This window comes from Podarcis bocagei (assembly GCF_964188305.1).
Source record: "Podarcis bocagei genome assembly, chromosome: 4".
Lineage (NCBI taxonomy): Eukaryota > Metazoa > Chordata > Lepidosauria > Squamata > Lacertidae > Podarcis > Podarcis bocagei.
In genome coordinates, this window is record NC_138128.1 from 40481272 (window position 1) to 40498417 (window position 17146).

At 43.2% G+C, this 17146-nt stretch overlaps 1 protein-coding gene across 1 annotated transcript in view; it reads left to right on the forward strand.

Moving 5' to 3' along the window:
• Nucleotides 1–1932: 1932 nt before the first annotated feature.
• Nucleotides 1933–17146, forward strand: part of DGKG (diacylglycerol kinase gamma) — a 114803-nt gene continuing 99589 nt past the window's right edge. The window contains 2 exon segments of the mRNA XM_081192583.1: nucleotides 1933–2672; nucleotides 11527–11596. The gene's annotated coding sequence lies outside the window, so the exon portion shown is untranslated.

Below are 17146 nucleotides of genomic sequence, written 5' to 3' on the forward strand. Positions count from 1 at the left end.
AAGCACTCTAGCTGACCCCAAAGGGTCCCAGGAGGCACAGGAGACTGTCACTTTACTGAAGCCAAGCAGACCTCCTGGAAGCCACATGTATTGAAAAGGTGAGATAGAAATATAAGAAATAAATAAATAAGGGGTGTTGGTCAAGCAAGCCTTGGCTAGAGAAACAGCAAGCGTGAGTCCTTGCTCTCTTTGCTTGCAAGGCCAATTGCCATTGCTGCAGACTTGAGGGGGAGATAAATCAGACTCACTGGCCACTAGTGAAGTTTCCATTGTGAAGGTGGGAAAAGCATCCTGGTCTTGGCAATGCCCTAAAATGCTTAACTCAGAAATGATACACCAGTCCAATATGTTGAGCTTATTACGGCAACTGTTCCCACAGGCTTACATTTTATTTTGCCCTCTTAATTTAGTAAGAATTTTGATCATCTTCACGACAATCCTGAGAAGTTAAGGGGGGCAAACTGGTTGTATGCACATGTCTGCTAAGCACATGATTAGCCATCCAGCTGCGAAGCAGGGGTTGTGGAGTCTCACTTTGATCAAAATGAGCAGGCTGGTGTGGGAACCAAAGTCTGCCCTGCCCCTCACAGCTGCTTTGAGCTGTTTTCCCCCAGCCCAGCTTCAATACCAGAAGGTCTCCTTGATCAACATGCAGCTCTAAGTCTAGACATGTGGCATTTCACATGTTTTTGTTGCAGCACAGCAAGTTGGAACAAAATGATCTCCTCATGCTTCACACCAGTACAAATTTTCAGCACCATAAACAAGGCTTAACCCTACTTGCCAGAGGATTTCTGTAAAGATCCTTAGGGCAGCAATATTAGTTGAATAACCAGTCACATCCATCAGTTAAAACATTTTCATCAGTTAAAAGTGTGCCTCTGATTAATCAGTCAGTTTTTCAAAAATGCATACAGTGTCTGTGTGTGTGCACTCGCACAAATAACAACAACTGCAGGTGTCACACTTAAGAGAAAATGCAGTGTGTGTTCTGCCTGTTGTAACAAATGTGTGCACCATTGAATGGATGGCTACTCAGAAGTAAGTCCTACTGAATTCAGTGGGGTTTATGCCCAGGGAAGTGGTCAGGATTGCTGCCGAAAAGCATGATTTGCCCCTTAAAACTATTGTTTTTCTCATATGCAGTTAACCAAGTTTCCTTCAACTGGGTTACAGCCCTAGAGATAATGTAGGTCATACATGTTTTACACAGATGCCAAAAGGAGACACTGACTAGATTGTTGATACTGACAAGGTCTTACTATTCTTTTGCTGAAATCTGTATAGACGTAATTAGAACAGGAAAAAGAAGGTGCAGTTATTGCTGTTTGTCAAATTCAGTTGCCTGCTCTCTCTAAAAAGAGCCCATCAGTTGACTGGCAGTGACCTCACCCACCTAGGTGAGGTTACATCTTGATTGTGCAACCAGAATAAGTAAAGCCTCTTAGCAGGGGAGTCAGACAGCCGTGTGACATGGTTAACAATCTGTGGACATGCATCAAAACAAGCATGCTCCGAATACCAATTCGCACCACTTGTGGATCTCTGAGGACTTTTTACAGGAGCAACACAGATATTTAACAAGGGATGGGTGTGGTCAGTCATGGGGCAGGCATCTCTGTGTCCCAAGATGAGGGAGTGAGGTTCTTCAGCAAGGTTCATCCACAAGGAAGCTTTCTGTTCCTCTTTGTTCTCTAGCACAAAACTTGAAGTATCTGCTAAAAAAAAGAGAGTCAGGTATTGACAGTGACAGAGGATGCGCAAACCACACATTGTATTTCCAAGCCTCTAGGCATCAAGCAAAGGAGGAACCCTTGAAGAGAAATGCCCAAGTTTTACCCATAATGGGAGTGGATATAGATATTGGAAGGACTGAAGCAGAGCAAATGCAGACCCATATGCACTGGGAACAGAAACTGCTTTCGAATGAGTCTTGATCCAATTTAACAATCATAACTTCCTCCAAACAATCCTGAACATTGTAGTGGTGTTAGGGTGCTGGAATTCCATGAAAATACAGTTCACAGTATTCCTCAATAGGAAGTCAGGATACTTAATTAGGTTTGAGGTGGGATGATGATGATGATGATTGATGATTAAGCAAGGATAGAGAACACTGGACTGTCAGCCAGCAACGTTCTCCATGTGGATGCTACAAGAGGCCAGTGTTCAGAATTCTGTTTCCAGGCACCAAGAAAAAAAGAGAGAGGGCTACCCTCCAAACCAGCCTGAATGAGCTTAGCTGTGCTCTAAATCCCTGCTGGAGATCTGGCCTTGACATCTCAGCCTGGGGGTTCTCCCACTTAGCATTTGCACAAGTCCAGATGAAATCTAATGTCAAACTGAAGTGAATTAACTAGAAATGGGGAGGCAATTCAATTTGCATTATGAATTTAAGGGAGTGCTTAGGAGGTGGGGACAACACTCCACCAAGGCTTTCCGTGGGTGTCTTATAGAACTCTTGCTGTGTGTAAACAGACTCACTCCTGCTTAGCCTTAACAAGCAAAACATTTCAGCACACGATGAAGTAACAAAGAGAGAGAGAGAGAGAATCGTCGAAGAGGATGGATGTTTCCCCAGCTCATTCTCTGCAGTCGTGGCTGGGTGGGGGAACTCTTTTCCGTTCCTGCTGAGAAGACAGAGCCAGCGTGTTGCCTGAAGGATCCAGGAGGTACAGCTTAGATGCAAACCTGTGCTGTTGTTTTTGGCAGACAGAAAATATTGCAGCTAGGGATTGGGAGCCACCTTAAAAGTGGTAGCTAGAGCTGTCAGGCTGAGTGGGGAAGCACTCAGACCAAGAGAGACAGCAGTTGCCAGCAAAGACAAGCTCTATCCACAACAGCACAGCAAGCAGCCTGGAAGAAGAAAACAGACATTGCTCCCAAGCCCTCCTTGCCCCCTATGCTTGCCTGCATTTTCTGACACCCAAGAAGCCAGCCAGCCAGCTAAGCCTCCTGGATTATAAGGGCCAAGGCTACAGATGACAGGCTTGGGCATTCAAAGCCATCTGCTCTGTTTATTTGGTTGTCCTCCTAAGTAAAAGGGAAGAAAAGGAAGGGAGGAAAGGAAAGGAAAGCAAGCTTCAGGCAACTTGAACGGTAAGGCTGAAAAACACTTTAAAAAGCAGAGAATTGCAGTCAGCCTAGCTGTGCACGTGTGTGTGTGTGTGTGTGTGTGTGTGTGTGTGTGTGTGTGTGTGTGTGTGCTTGTAGCTGATGCATGTTTATTTCACTGGAGCCCATGTTGCAGACAAATAGCGAAGCTCTGGCTGGTGTCTTATAGTGTGGGGAGTTGGTCTGCAGTAGAACTGAAAGGAGGACGTAGCTTGAAGACTGCAGCAGGATGTCTGTGAGGTTCGCCTTTAATTCAGCTGCAGTTTAATAGTCTGTTGGGTCTAGTGCAATGTAAAAAGACACTGGGCACTTGATGCTATTAACATACAGACACGGTGCCTGCTGTCGGAGCTAGTTAGGAAGGAAATGAGTGTCCGTTAACTGGGCTGGAAGGAAAGCTGTTGTGAAAGAATGATGGAAGGTGGGTAGAAGAAACAAGAGCAGCCCCCTCCCGGGGGAAACTTTGCTCTCCAGAGATTAAATACAGCTTCTGGTTTAGAGAGATAGGAGATGTGGGCTTCCTTCCACACACATTTTTTTCTCACTGGTTTGCTAAGACATATAAAAATGGGAATCTTCCTTAACCTGCTAGGGTCCTGGAGCTTCACCTGTTCACGTGAAGTTTTGCCACTGCTGTTTTGCAATGCAAAAGCAGCATAGTTTCAAGCTGGCTGAAAATCTGATCCTGTTTTGTTTACTAAAGCCACATCTGCAAGGTGGGCTTTTGCAAATCATATTCTATACAATCCCATTATGGGACAGAAGGAGAGTAGTCAGATGCAAAAGAGAATAGAGCACTTTTGACAAGCAACTGCCTGCTGAAATTCCCTCTTCTCCACAGCTATTAAAGGTGCAGGAGCTGTGGCTCTGTTGTATCTGGTACTGCCTTACAAAGGAGGTATTTGTTTAACCAGGAATGATACTATGGTTTCCTACCTACCAACCCCATTCCAAATTACAGTACTCTTACAGTCCTAACGACGTCTGCAACAGGTGAGGGGCAGGTAAACAGGGTACAGTGGAGCACAGAGATTTGATATTTATCAACATGCATTGGGGCTGTACTTGTGTGTAAGCAGAACATCATCCAAGGGGCAATTAACATGATGCATTGTTGTGGTCAAGTTGATTAGATCCAAGCTAAATTTAGCATGTGGTTGTTATGTAGTTTCATCTTGCACCCAGTTTGGCACTTAGACCAAACTGCTGATTTAAATCTGCTAATCATCAGGTGCTTTGTGGCTAGTGTATGTTGAACTGGAAGTTGGGCATGTCAGTTAAATTGTCACAGTATCATTTCATCATCTGTTAGATGATCCACTCAACACATAGTCCCATCAGTTCTTGTGAAACTGAAAGTTTTCATAACTAAGAATCCACACTTTCAATATGGAGCTCAAACCACACAATCCATGGCAAATACTGGCACATTTTTATACTTCAGTGAAGGCCATAGAATGAGCCCAGCTAATATGGCCATTAAGCACTGTCTGCTCTGACAGACAGCAGTGGACTTTCCTAACCAGGTTACAATGCTACCCAAATACCTTCATAAGCAAACCTCCTGGGAACTGAACAGGGAGCTTTGTGTATGCAAACCGTGGGTTGTAGTTCTAAACAATCCTGCCCTCCCTCCCATTACTGGAAGCAAACACATGCTTGTAGATTCAGGAACTGCAGTACAGAGCCACATCAAAAGTGTTCTGGAATTGTCACCAACGTTCTTTACTAGGGATGGCACAACCCAACCTGGGTTTGGAGGTGGCAAGTTTCAATCTGCCCAGAAACAGCACCTTTAGAAAGCCAATTGAATGGTGGTCTAACATGATGCTCCCATCTCCAAGCTGACTGATATTTTTACAGGCTATTTTTAGGCAATCACTGGTGTTGGGCAATGTGCCATTTTAAATTTGCATATCTAACAAAATTAACAGAAGCAAATTACACCTTTTCTTTTGAGGGAGATGGCAATCTATGATTTTAGTCCAGGAATTGCGTCATCCCCACCCACCCTCCGCTGGCTTAATGGAACTTGGCAATTAGCAAAACTAATCAAAATGGCTCTATTTCCAATGTTTGCTAAAATCTTCAGCATGTGAAGTAGGTATCCTAATTGGCCTCAACTTAGCAGGCAAATAAAAGCTCTTTTTTTTTGGCCAAATTTAAACCCTATTGCTTTCCATGAGAAAGTTAGGCATGTAGTTCAATATTTCCACTGAAATTAATGGGACTTGGTCCAGTTAATGTTAAGCACATTTACATTCCATTGATTTTAGTGGAAAATGTTTAAGCACATCCTTAACTCTCTCAGGGAAATCAATTGGATTTAAAAATGCCTAACTCTGAATTGTCTTTCTGGGGCCATTTGAGCAGCACCCACTGATTCTCTGCTGGTATCTCCTCAGATGCTTAAAGTGTTTGGGTTCCCTTCCGTTTGCATTTTATGAGAAAGAAATTGAGCAGCCTTATTCCTACGAGGGCATCAACTGAATGAAGCCTTGGCCATTATTATAACTTGCATAGCATTTTCTGTTGTACAAGTGTACTTTTAAAGTCACTATCACATTCACTCCCATAACAGCCTTTAAGGCGTAGGTCATCCCCACATTACGAGTGAAGAACTGACTCTGAGGTGCTCTCCTTGACATATGGAGCATTCATAGCTAAGCAAAGATTTGAACTTGCTTCCCGCTGGCTTATGTTGGTGGATTTTCAGTCACTGGGTCTACAGCTACCTGATTTCAGACCAACCGCAGACATTCTTCTATGAGATGAGAACAGCTAAGCCATCTGGCTATTATGTCCACGCAGTGTGAAAAATTAACTTTGGAAGATAATTCATGATTTTGCAAAGGAAAAGACCAGAAAAACAAAGCTTTCTTCCTGAATTGGTCTGTTTATAAAATGTTTGCAGCTGCATCGGTCCCTTAGGATGGAGGGAGGGGGAATCAAAACAGTAAAAGAACAGTACCTTTAGTAGTGCCAACCAAAAAAATGACAGAATAGTCAGCAAGCTTTATAAGCCTCTTACCTCAGGCTGGAAGTTATGTTAAAAATAGAGGAGGGGTATTTGGGGGCATAGCAGAAACTCCCAGTGTGGCTGTAGTGTAATTTCAGAAATGTAGAAAATGTGATTTCCGGATTAAAATAGAAACTTTTCTTTCATGACTCATGAGATTGAGATGGGATTGATCTGATGCTCTTTTTTTACTGGGCCAAGATCAACGATGCTTGAACCCAGAAGGAGCTGGGGGGGGGGCGTTGCTGCTCCTCTGCCTTCCCAACCCAGCGGTTGCTGCCAGGGAGGTGGGGCATAAGAGTAGGGAGGTTGGTGTGATGCAGGCGCAGTGTTATTGAGAGTCAAATTGGCTTCGTCACTGCACCAGCACCACACCAGCCACTATGACACTCCTTCTCTTCCTCTTGGTTTATGGCAGTGATCACTGCAGTGGAAAACCAGGTAAGCGATGCTGCCCCAACCTGCTCCGCCCTGCCAGCCAATGCTGCCTGGGCTCTGGTCAGATGAGACCAATGGCCCATCTCAATCTTGCCACGTGACCTCGGAGCTTCCTGCTTGGTCCTTGTTGCTCTGGGCAGCTTTGAACAGAACTATGCAAGTGCCTGTGGCCCCTCTGGTTCTCACTTTCCTGCTCTAGAACTTCCCCTCTGTCTGTGTTGACCATTCCTCCCCTGACATCCTTAGCCAGCCAGCCAGACAACCTGCTTCCCTCATTCCCAGAATCTAATGGTCTAGAATAGGGGATGGAGATCTGGTGGCTGTCCAGATATTGTTGGACTCCAACTTTCATCATCCTCATCCAGAACGGTCAATGGTCACAGAACGTGGGGTTTGTAGTCCAGCAAAATCTGGAGGGCCCCAGGTACTCCTGCCCCAGGTTAGAGTTTGACAACCAATGTGGCCTAAGTCAGGATGGGCCAATCTGCCAGGTTGGGTTTTTCTCAGTTTCTTATGTTTCCAGTGTTAAGATCAATTCTCCACATTTCTATCTAAGTTTGCAATTTAAAAAAATATATATTCTCATGAAAAATGTACTAGCATTTCAGTGCAAATTTATCCTAATATCTATTTCCATGCAATTTTTTCCTAATATTTCCCATAAGACAATGCGTTGTTTAATGTTATTTTCACAAACATATGCATTTTATGGACACTTTACCTCGGTATATGCATTTTTGTGAGCATTACTTGACTGGAGAGCTATACTGCAAAATTCAAAGATGTGTGAATTTTGAAGAGCGGCTGTAGTTTGGTTCTTGTATTGTTTCAGATAGTGCAGATTAGGTAGGTTCACCTTTAAATGCAAAATGCCCACAATAAACATATCAGTTGTTAGTAGTATAACCTTAATGGTTAGATGTGCAATCTCTGAAATACTGAAAAATGTAGAATGCAATTCTATATACATCTGCTCAGAGGTAAGCCTCATTGAGTCAAATGGGGATGTGTATAAGATTTGAGATTAAGTTTTGCCTCTTAACAGAAATGCACTGTCAGACAAACATCTTTTCTCCTTATTTCAATGAGACTACATTTCTAATTGCAGCAAAGGGTATAACATTTATTCAGGTTGTTTACTTTTTATAAGATATATTCAGTTCTGTACCTCCAAATCATATGTCTCTTTCGTACTAACTGCCTCTGACAGTAAAATCCCATGTACGTAAATGTCTACTCAGAAGTAAGCCCCAATGAGTTCACAGGGACTTACTCCTAGGTAAGTGTGCATAATTTATCTCTAAGTTATATTATTGGGTAAAAATAATAATAATTAAAAAGGCAACTAGTGAAATGCTAACATTTGTGCTTTCCTTTGATGATAAAGGATTGCCGTGTTGGTCAATATCTGTTTTAGTTTAAACCTGTGTGCTAGAGAGAGAGAGAGAGAGAGAGAGAGAGAGAGAGAGAGAGAGAGAGCTGTGATTTGAAAGTGGAATGGGGGGGACAAGGGGCCCATGGATATCCTGTGCCCATGGACCCCCACAAACCTGGAGCTAACCCTGATTATGAATAGACCATCTCCTGCAGGAATTTGTTTACAGTAACTTTTTTTAAAAAAAACCATCTAATCTATTGGCCATCAACATATCCTGCAACAATGAATTCGATAAATTATGTGTTTTTCCATTCCTGGTGCATTTCAAATATATCCAAGGGTGTGATAATAGAATACAAATAATTTGCAGGGGAAGAACTGAGAGATCTTGCTATTACATCCTCCTACACAGAGCAGTGTGTCAGCCTGGCTGGGATTTCTATCTATCAGCTATCCATTATTCCATGCCATTTTTCTTCATATTGGCTGAGAATAGCAAACCTGACACTCTCATATTTGGAATACTGCAAACAACTCCAAGTCTGAGGGCAGCAGACATTCCAATATCAAGGAGAGATAGATATTCCTTTTAACAGAACATGATCGAGCTCTTGAGCAAAGCCGCAACAAATTCCATCCCCCAAAGTGGATTAATGAGTGATATTCTGCAGGTTGCATTCCCCAACTAGATGTTTAGGAGTAAAACTCCCATCAACACCAGGCAACATGGCCCTGGCAGTCATAGCCCAAAATGTCTGGAGAGCTCCAGGTTAGGGGAAAGCAGATCTTGAGTGAGAAGGTATGAGAAGATGACAGGTACTGATGGATGCAGATGGGAGAATTGTGATGAGCAGATGCCTTCAGAAGATGAAAAGTGAAATTGTACCAATGGACTTTTTGCATCGATCATTGGTTCTGCTATCCAAGAAATTTCCTCTTCCATCGAAAAGTATAAGCTGGAAACATCCTGTGATTAAAGCAAAAGCAATAGATTCTGCAAATGTATTGTTTGGCTCTGTAGTAACAAACTGCTTGCAACCCTTTTCTTTTTCCACCCTTTTAATTCTTTATTTTTATTTTTCACAATCAAACATTATCTTCAAATACCTTAATAAACAAATACAATTAAAAATTTTAAAAAATAGAAAATAATTTTTTTTCATACCATATTAAATCCATATTTTGGGATTCCTCCGATCCCTTGACTTCCCTCCATTCCCTCCCCCAGTTCTTTTGTGTTTTCTAATGTCGTACATGTCTATAATTTTCTTATCTTTAAATATTTCCAATTGTCATTAATCTTTAAATATTTCTAATTGTCATTAATCTTACAAGTGTTTTTTTAAAAACCCTGCTATTGTATTAACTTTACAGTGCTTTTGTAAATATGCAATAAACATTTCCCATTCTTTTTTATATTTGTTGTCCTCTTCATTTCTTAGCCTTCCAGTTAATTTAGCCATTTCAGCATATTCCATTAGTTTATGTTGCCAGTCTTCTTTAGTTGGGACTAGTTCTTCTTTCCAGCATTGGGCTATCAATGTCCATGCAGCTCTTGTTGCATACATAAACTTTTATATTCTTTCAGTATATCTGTTCCAATTATACCTATTAAAAAAGCTTCCTTTTTTTAACAAAGGTTATTTTAAACATTTTTTTTCAGTTCGTTATAGTTCATTTCCCAAAAGCTTGTTATAACCTTACATTGCCACCACATATGGTAAAATGTACCTTCTGCCTCTTTACATTTCCAACACTTATTATATTTTGTTTTGTACATTTTTGATAGTTTAACCGGTGTTAAATACCATCTATACATCATTTTCATATAGTTCTCCTTAAGTGCCGTACATGCCATGAATTTTATATCATTTCTCCATAATCTTTCCCAGTCTGCCATCTGTATATTATGTCCCACATCTTTTGCTCATTTTATCCTTACACATTTGACCTCTTCATCCTTTGTCTCCCATTCCAACAATATATTATACATTTTTGATGATAATTTATAATCACTTTCTATTATTTCGCTCTTGAATTTTGAGATTTCATATGAAAATAATAATAATAATTATAAAATGCTTGCAACATTTTTCAAAGACCTAATAGAAAGAATGAATTCAGAGAACTCTTAACTTGCACTGTGGAAGGCATTGCACAATCATTTGATAGTGCCCTGTGCTACTCTGGCAAATCCGATCCAGTGGTCCCCTTTTGATTTTCTTCTGCCCAGATACTTTTTGAGAAAACATTGTAATAAGATTTAATAACATGGATGTTGACAAAGAACTACATAATGTTCCTTCAATATTTGGTGAGATTGCAAATACATTCCCTCCCCGCCCCCCGAACATTCCTGATCTTGTACCAAATGTACCTACAAGACTTTGTCACAGATTCCTATCCTACAATTAGTATAAAGAATGTGTAACAGTACTAAGCAGCTGGTGTGTCCCATTTTATTTGTTTCTACAGTTTTCCCAATTTTGTTAGACACAGCAGTTTTCTGATAGGAAGAAAGAGAGATTACAGGCCCCTTCATTCATTAATCTCATGAAGGGGATTCATATGATTACAGGAAAAGTGGGGCCACCTGCTCCCTGGCTTTGACTCCCTGCTGCCCCCATATCTAAGAGTTGCACGTGGATGTCAGAGAAGGGGAAACCTATAGTTGTAGAGGTCTACATCTGAGAAAAGGTCTATGCTCTTCTTAGTTAGCTATTCTCAGTTTGTTGATGTTAGGGGAATGGACTTTAGAGCTGTACAGCCTTGGGGAGGGCAGGACCAGTGATGGGGGACCACTGCTCCTTTAATCCCTGGAAAGAGACTTATGCAGAAGGATGAAGGCTTGCATGCTGTAGGCAAAAGTCATCACTCTCATTGCACATTGAAAGTCACAACCATGTTACATGTCAATATTCTGGGTAGTCAGAACTAATTTGTAGCCATGATGAATATGACTGCCTTGGCATGTAAGAGCAGAGGGCGCTTTCACAGCACAGTGGTACCTCGGGTTAAGTACCGTACTTAATTCGTTCCGGAGGTCCGTTCTTAACCTGAAACTGTTCTTAACCTGAGGTACCACTTTAGCTAATGGGGCCTCCTGCTGCCGCCACGCCGCCGGAGCACGGTTTCTGTTCTCATCCTGAAGCAAAGTTCTTAACCCAAGGTACTATTTCTGGGTTAGCGGAGTCTGTAACCTGAAGCGTATGTAACCTGAAGCATATGTAACCCGAGGTACCACTGTAAAGACAAAGAATCTGTGCACTGGATTGGAAGCCAATGTGGGTATTTAAGGAGAGATCTGATGTGATCAAAGCAACATGAAGACACGAGTGATTTGGACTGCTAAGTTCTATTTTGACAGAGGTTAGTGGGCCAAGAGAAGAGCAGGCTGCAGTAGTCAAAGCAAGGCTGTGGAGCAGAGTTTTTGTTGAGCCAGTGGAGGGGCAAAGAGCCATATTTTTGCAGTGTTGTAAAAGGAGAAGCAGCATGACTATACTTTTACTTATTATACATCTTGTTATCAAAACATGCTCATATTAAATTTCTCTCTGTGTTGTTGTTCAATTTCCAGTCTCACCGTGGGATCAAAGTCAAGCTGGACCTTTCTGATTCTGCTATTAGCACACAGATCCTGCGACTGGGTATGTGGATTTTTATTTTGCCTTTCAAAACTTGCTGCTGTAACAACTACCCTCTTTTTCCTGGGTTAGATATATCAGCGATCACCATGAACACCTGAGGTGCTTTCTGAAAAGGAAGATAGGGCTCCGTAAATTTCTCTCATTTATTTGTTTCCTGCCTTTCTTCCGTGAGTCTGAGGCAACACAGGTGGTCCTCCCCCTTTCATCCTCACAAGAAGTTTGTAATATGAGTTCTATAATAATATTTTATTATAGAATCATTGGAGACACAGTGCTTGGTCCCCTCCACACACACACACACCAGTGATGCCCGGCACCCATCAAGGCTGGTGAGGCAGAAGCCAGGGAGCCCAAATAGTAGCCAACTCATTCTAATTTTGTCCCCTTCCTCCTCCCTGCCAAGTTCTATAAAGGTAGCACTATAAAGGTAGCACTGAGAACAAGGCAGAGGAAGATGACAGCCACCCCTCTATACTGGTCGTAAGTAAGTAAGTAAGTAGGCAAGCAGGTGGAGCCTGGGTGAGGGCAGCCTGAGGCTGGTGGGGCAATGCTCCACTTTTCCAAATGGACCAGCCTCCACTCTTCTGGTAGAGCATGAGTCTTTTAATCTCAAGGTGCATTTGAGCTGCACATTGGGCAAAAGATTCCTGCAATGCAGGAGATTGGACTAGAGGACCCTTGTGGTCCCTTCCAACTCTGCAATTCTAAACCACAGAGCCTAGGGCTTGCCGATCAGAAGGTCGGCGGTTCGAATCCGCATGACAGGGTGAGCTCCCATTGCTCGGTCTCTGCTCCTGCCAACCTGGCAGTTCGAAAGCATGTCAAAGTGTAAGTAGATAAATAGGTACCACTCTGGTGGGAAGGTAAACGGCCTTTCCGTGCGCTGCTCTGGTTTGCCAGAAGCGGCTTAGTCATGCTGGCCACATGACCTGGAAGCTGTACGCTGGCTCCCTTGGCCAGTAGAGCGAAATGAGCACCGCAACCACAGAGTCGTCCGCGACTGGACCTAACAGTCAGGGTTCCTTTACCTCTACCTATGTTCCATGTACACCACACGCAATCTAGATTATTTGCATATTTTCACCCCTGAAAAGTGCTTCCCGAGAAACTGGTTTCATTCCAAAGAGAATAGCTCATTGCAAAAAGAATCTGCATTATCTGCATTGAAAACAGATGTAGACTGTCCTGGCAATACCAGATGTATCCACACCTGCCCAGTGACATTGTGGGTGGGTGTATACCAAGAATGCAATCATTACTTCCTTCCTACATCAGGAGCATGCGCAGGAAGCAAAAGGTGTGGATAACCTAAGAGGAGGGTTTTCAAATATGTATCACCCTTGTGAATGTCAGGATCTAGAATCAAGCTAGCTTAAAACCAGGATGTTGGGGATGAGCATGAACAATTATGGAGGAAAATTACTGCAGGTTAGTATGTATGTAGCCTGATTTCAAAACTCTAACCACTATGGGAGATTGGCTCTGGTTTATGCAAGAGTATCCTGTTTAGATAGATAACTGGTTCAGGGTGAAGCTACTCTAACACCACCAGAATGCAACTAAGACAATTCCCAGTCAAAAGCAGCGTGAATAGGAAAATTTGTGGGGGGTGGGATCTTGTTATTCCAGCATATGGAGCAACACATTCTCTTTCTAATTTGCCCATATTAGCTTCCCAATTCACTGTGTATTATCAATCACAGTGTGAAGGACTGTTGTGCTAGGAGCGGAAGGAAAATCAAGGGGAATGCTCCATTGCGTGGACAGGCGGAGTCCCCAGATCCCGCGCAGTCCCCCCGTCATGTGAAATAACAACTCATGACAACGTGCTATTGGATTAAATTGGCCACAACTTTATTAACTTTCAAATGTGGGTAGACCTTGGCTCAGGCATTGGGCGTTCTCCCTCCCCAGTCCCCAGCCGGGGACCTAGGGAGCATCAGGGTTATCCAGTGTGTGTGGGGGGGATGGGCCGGCTCTGGAGAACATATGTCCAAGCAGAGATAGCCGCCCCCGTTACGCCACCGCCGCAGGGGAGAGCAATGACGACCTTTCGGCGTGCGGTCAAAGCCTCCCTTCAGAAACCCCTTTAACGGGGAACCCTGGTATCGCCGCCGCAAAGAGGAAGATGGACTAAAGGATTCTGCCCAAGGCCTGATACCGCCAAAGTTGTGATGTTTTGCTACGGGAAAGGCGAAACCTGCCAATGCAGGGAAATTCCTTTCCGGCCCTTTAACAGCGACCTTAACGTAGCAGCGCCCACATACCTGTGAAGAAAAGTTAACCTGCAAAACCTGTGAAGAAAAGTTAACCTGCAAATAAGACATTAACTGAGGGTGGGTGGGGTGGGAGAAGCTCTGGAGCCAAGTGAGGATTCCCAGGTAAGATCCTCCCTCTATTGTGTGGGCAGGTAATCCCTCCCCCTACCTGGCCTGGTCTCCTTGGCAACTCTTCCCCCAGGTGGGATTGGACAACTGACTGAGGTAGGCGGAGACCTCCAGGTATCCCACCTGAGGGAAGGCAAAGCCAAGCCTATGCTGTTGGAGCCGCTCCAGATCTAGGGGCTGTGCGCGTCCACGCAAAGGGCACCCCCCGTTTTAAGCGTGGAGCGGTCATTGTTTCACTGTTAATTAGAAATGACAACAGCTCCTTGCCTCATTGTAGAGAGGAAGGTCTAAGAAAACAGCTACAGTCACTACCATCTTCCTTCATAGGAAAAGGACCACATTTAGGAATAGCTGGCAATCTAATGAACCTGGTGGGTTTTTTCTTCCATCAAAGACAGTTTTCTCGCACTTCAGACTAAATCAAAGATTTACAATGTGTCATACAAGAAAGATAGCAGGACCTGTATCGTTCCTCCCCGCAGTCAAAAAATGTCTGGAAGCAAAAGTCTTGCACAGTTTTTTTACCCTTCCCACCATTCTAGAGGCTGGTTTTGATTTAAAAACAAAGAAACAAAAAAAACCCCAACAAGATACAGCCAGCGAGTTGTAACATGTAGCTTGGTCATTTTAGAAGCAGCTGTATGAACAGCTGAAGCAAGTTAGATGCATTTAGTTCTTCAGCATTTGCAAGTCAAGGTGGGGCTGGAATCTAATTCAATCTGCTGCTTAATCCATTTATACTAATCTGTAGCAGGCTTTGTGCAGATGACCCTGTAAGCACATAGGCTGAGTGAAAGAAACCGAGGGTTTATCTAGTCTCAAAAAAGAGAGAAATGGACAAGGATCTCCATGGCAGGAAGATGAAGTGAGTGTATTTATCCTAGTATTTGTATCGCCCTTGATCCATCAACAGTACTTCATGGTGCTCCTTCTTTGCACTGAATTTTGCTTTTATTTGCTGAACATGTTGCAGAATACAATTGCAAAAAACCCACAACCCCACACAATCTGTCTAGAGGGCCTTACATAAATACAAAGAACTGGTTTTTTTAATATCAAACTCTTTGCCTTTACTTTTCCAGAATGCATATTGTGTGCTGGCATTTGATTCTCATTGGGGTGGATGGTTCCAAAAGGATAAATCTATGTTTAATAACCCTCCCTTTGATTTAATGATATACTAATGGTTCTGAAGGTGTGGGGGCTGGGAGCTGTGTCATTCCGGGTGGTAATAAGTAATATGAATGAATGGCAGAAATCGGAAGGAGAAGCTGCTAGTTAAATGTGTGCTTTCTCCTCCGAGCGCTGGTGGCATTGACATCAGTATGCACAAAATGCTTTCAAATAAAATTATCCTGCAATTGCCTGGGATACTTCATGCAGGAATTGATTGGGCAATCCTAAATTTAGTTAAGAGGGAAAGCCCAGACTCCAGCTTCACACCTTCTTCTCTTACGTCAGAGCCTGAACACTGACTGTTCTCGGGGCAGCTACAGATACAGTTTTCGAAAGGGACCTGGTTTGTCTCTCTGTTCAAAGATCAGGGCTGCAGGGGGCCCTCTTCACTTTGATACGGCCAGCAAAAAGAATGCCAGGTGTAAGTGGGGTCCTAAACACCAAAGTCTCCAGCCTTAGCTCTTCCAAATTTGTGTCCCTCTGGAGAACAAAAGATTTATCTTGGAAGCCCTGGGAAAGCTGTGGATTTCTTTGAGAGCTGCTCATCAGCTCCCTTTCCCTGGCACTGAGAGAATACTAGAGCTATATTTGGAGCATATAGATGCCTTTGCTTCTCATTTACTGTGCACAGTCCACACACCTGCCATCAAGATTGTTCTTTTGTGTCATTGGAGAATCCAGGATCTGTGAATTTTCTTTCTTTCTTTCTTTCTTTCTTTCTTTCTTTCTTTCTTTCTTTCTTTCTTTCTTTCTTTCTTTCTTTTGTTTATGATGTGATGGAGGAGATTGGGCGCCCTGGCAGAGGGATTCTCCTTTTTTCACCAGGGAGACGTAAGAGTGGAGTGCAGCAGGAATGGGTCTTGAGGAGCTTAGCTAGAGTGTAGCAGCTCCGCTCACTCCATTCAGCAACAGAGCATGAAGCAATATGATGGCTCTCTGGGCTGACGGAAGGTCATTGAGTCTTTAGGTGGACCTAGTAGAGCCAACCCTCCTCTCCCCTGGTGTGATTCTTGTAGTTGTCTTGGGGATATCTAGCTGATAGTGGAGCTCATTCCAGAACTGTTTTAGTGAAGAGGTAGTTTGAGTCTGCAGGGACATAGTGCAGCTGCTGCAAAGTGTAGATAAGAAAGAACAAGGAAGTTAGGGTCGAAACAATTGTGTTTGATGGAAGCATGGCAGATGTTACTGTGGACCAGCATGAGTGCATTTGCACCAACCAATACTTTCACTGGCACCCATAGGGTCTTCTTCCCCCACCCCTGGCATGAAATTAGTCTTTAAAGAAAGAGTCTATTGTAGCCAGTATAATAGATTTTGGTGTGTGCTTGGTTGTGACGTCTGCAATAGTGTCTATGGTTTGCAAATGTGCTCCTGAGCCCTGATCTTGGCCATTTCTGCTGGTAACTGATTTCCTATACCAACTGCAGTGGTGTTGTGCCAGTATTTGGATCATCTGTTCTGTCTGCCCATTTATGCGGAGACGATAGATGGAAGAGAGTCGGCCCTTGATTTGTAGCAGCATCAACAGGGCTTGCCAGAACCATAATAGGGACCGTGTGCGTTCATCTGTGATAACGTGATTGAGTGCCCAGTGAAGTCAAAAGAGGAGGTGAGCTATTTTGCTAGCCGGAGGCACTGGATTAGCAGGGACAAAATGAATTGCAATCATGTCTGGGAGGTGGTGAACACAATGGAGTTTGCTGTGGTGGTTGCTCAGGGACAGGTTGGCATTGGTGATGGAAACAAACCAAGATACCACAAAACTCTGTGTTAAGTCTGCTGTGGCAAAACCAGCATAATTCCTCCTCTGAAAGGTCTCTGTGAGAGACTCTTGATGTTTCTGCAGGAATTGTACCAGGATAGACACTTCCAAATGGTGAGTAGAAAGTAGGGTACCAGGGAAAGAGAGTTTATCAGTTCAATGGTTTTTTTGATCCCAACATTTGTTGGTTTGTTTATTAAATTTATATACCAACCTTAATCCAAA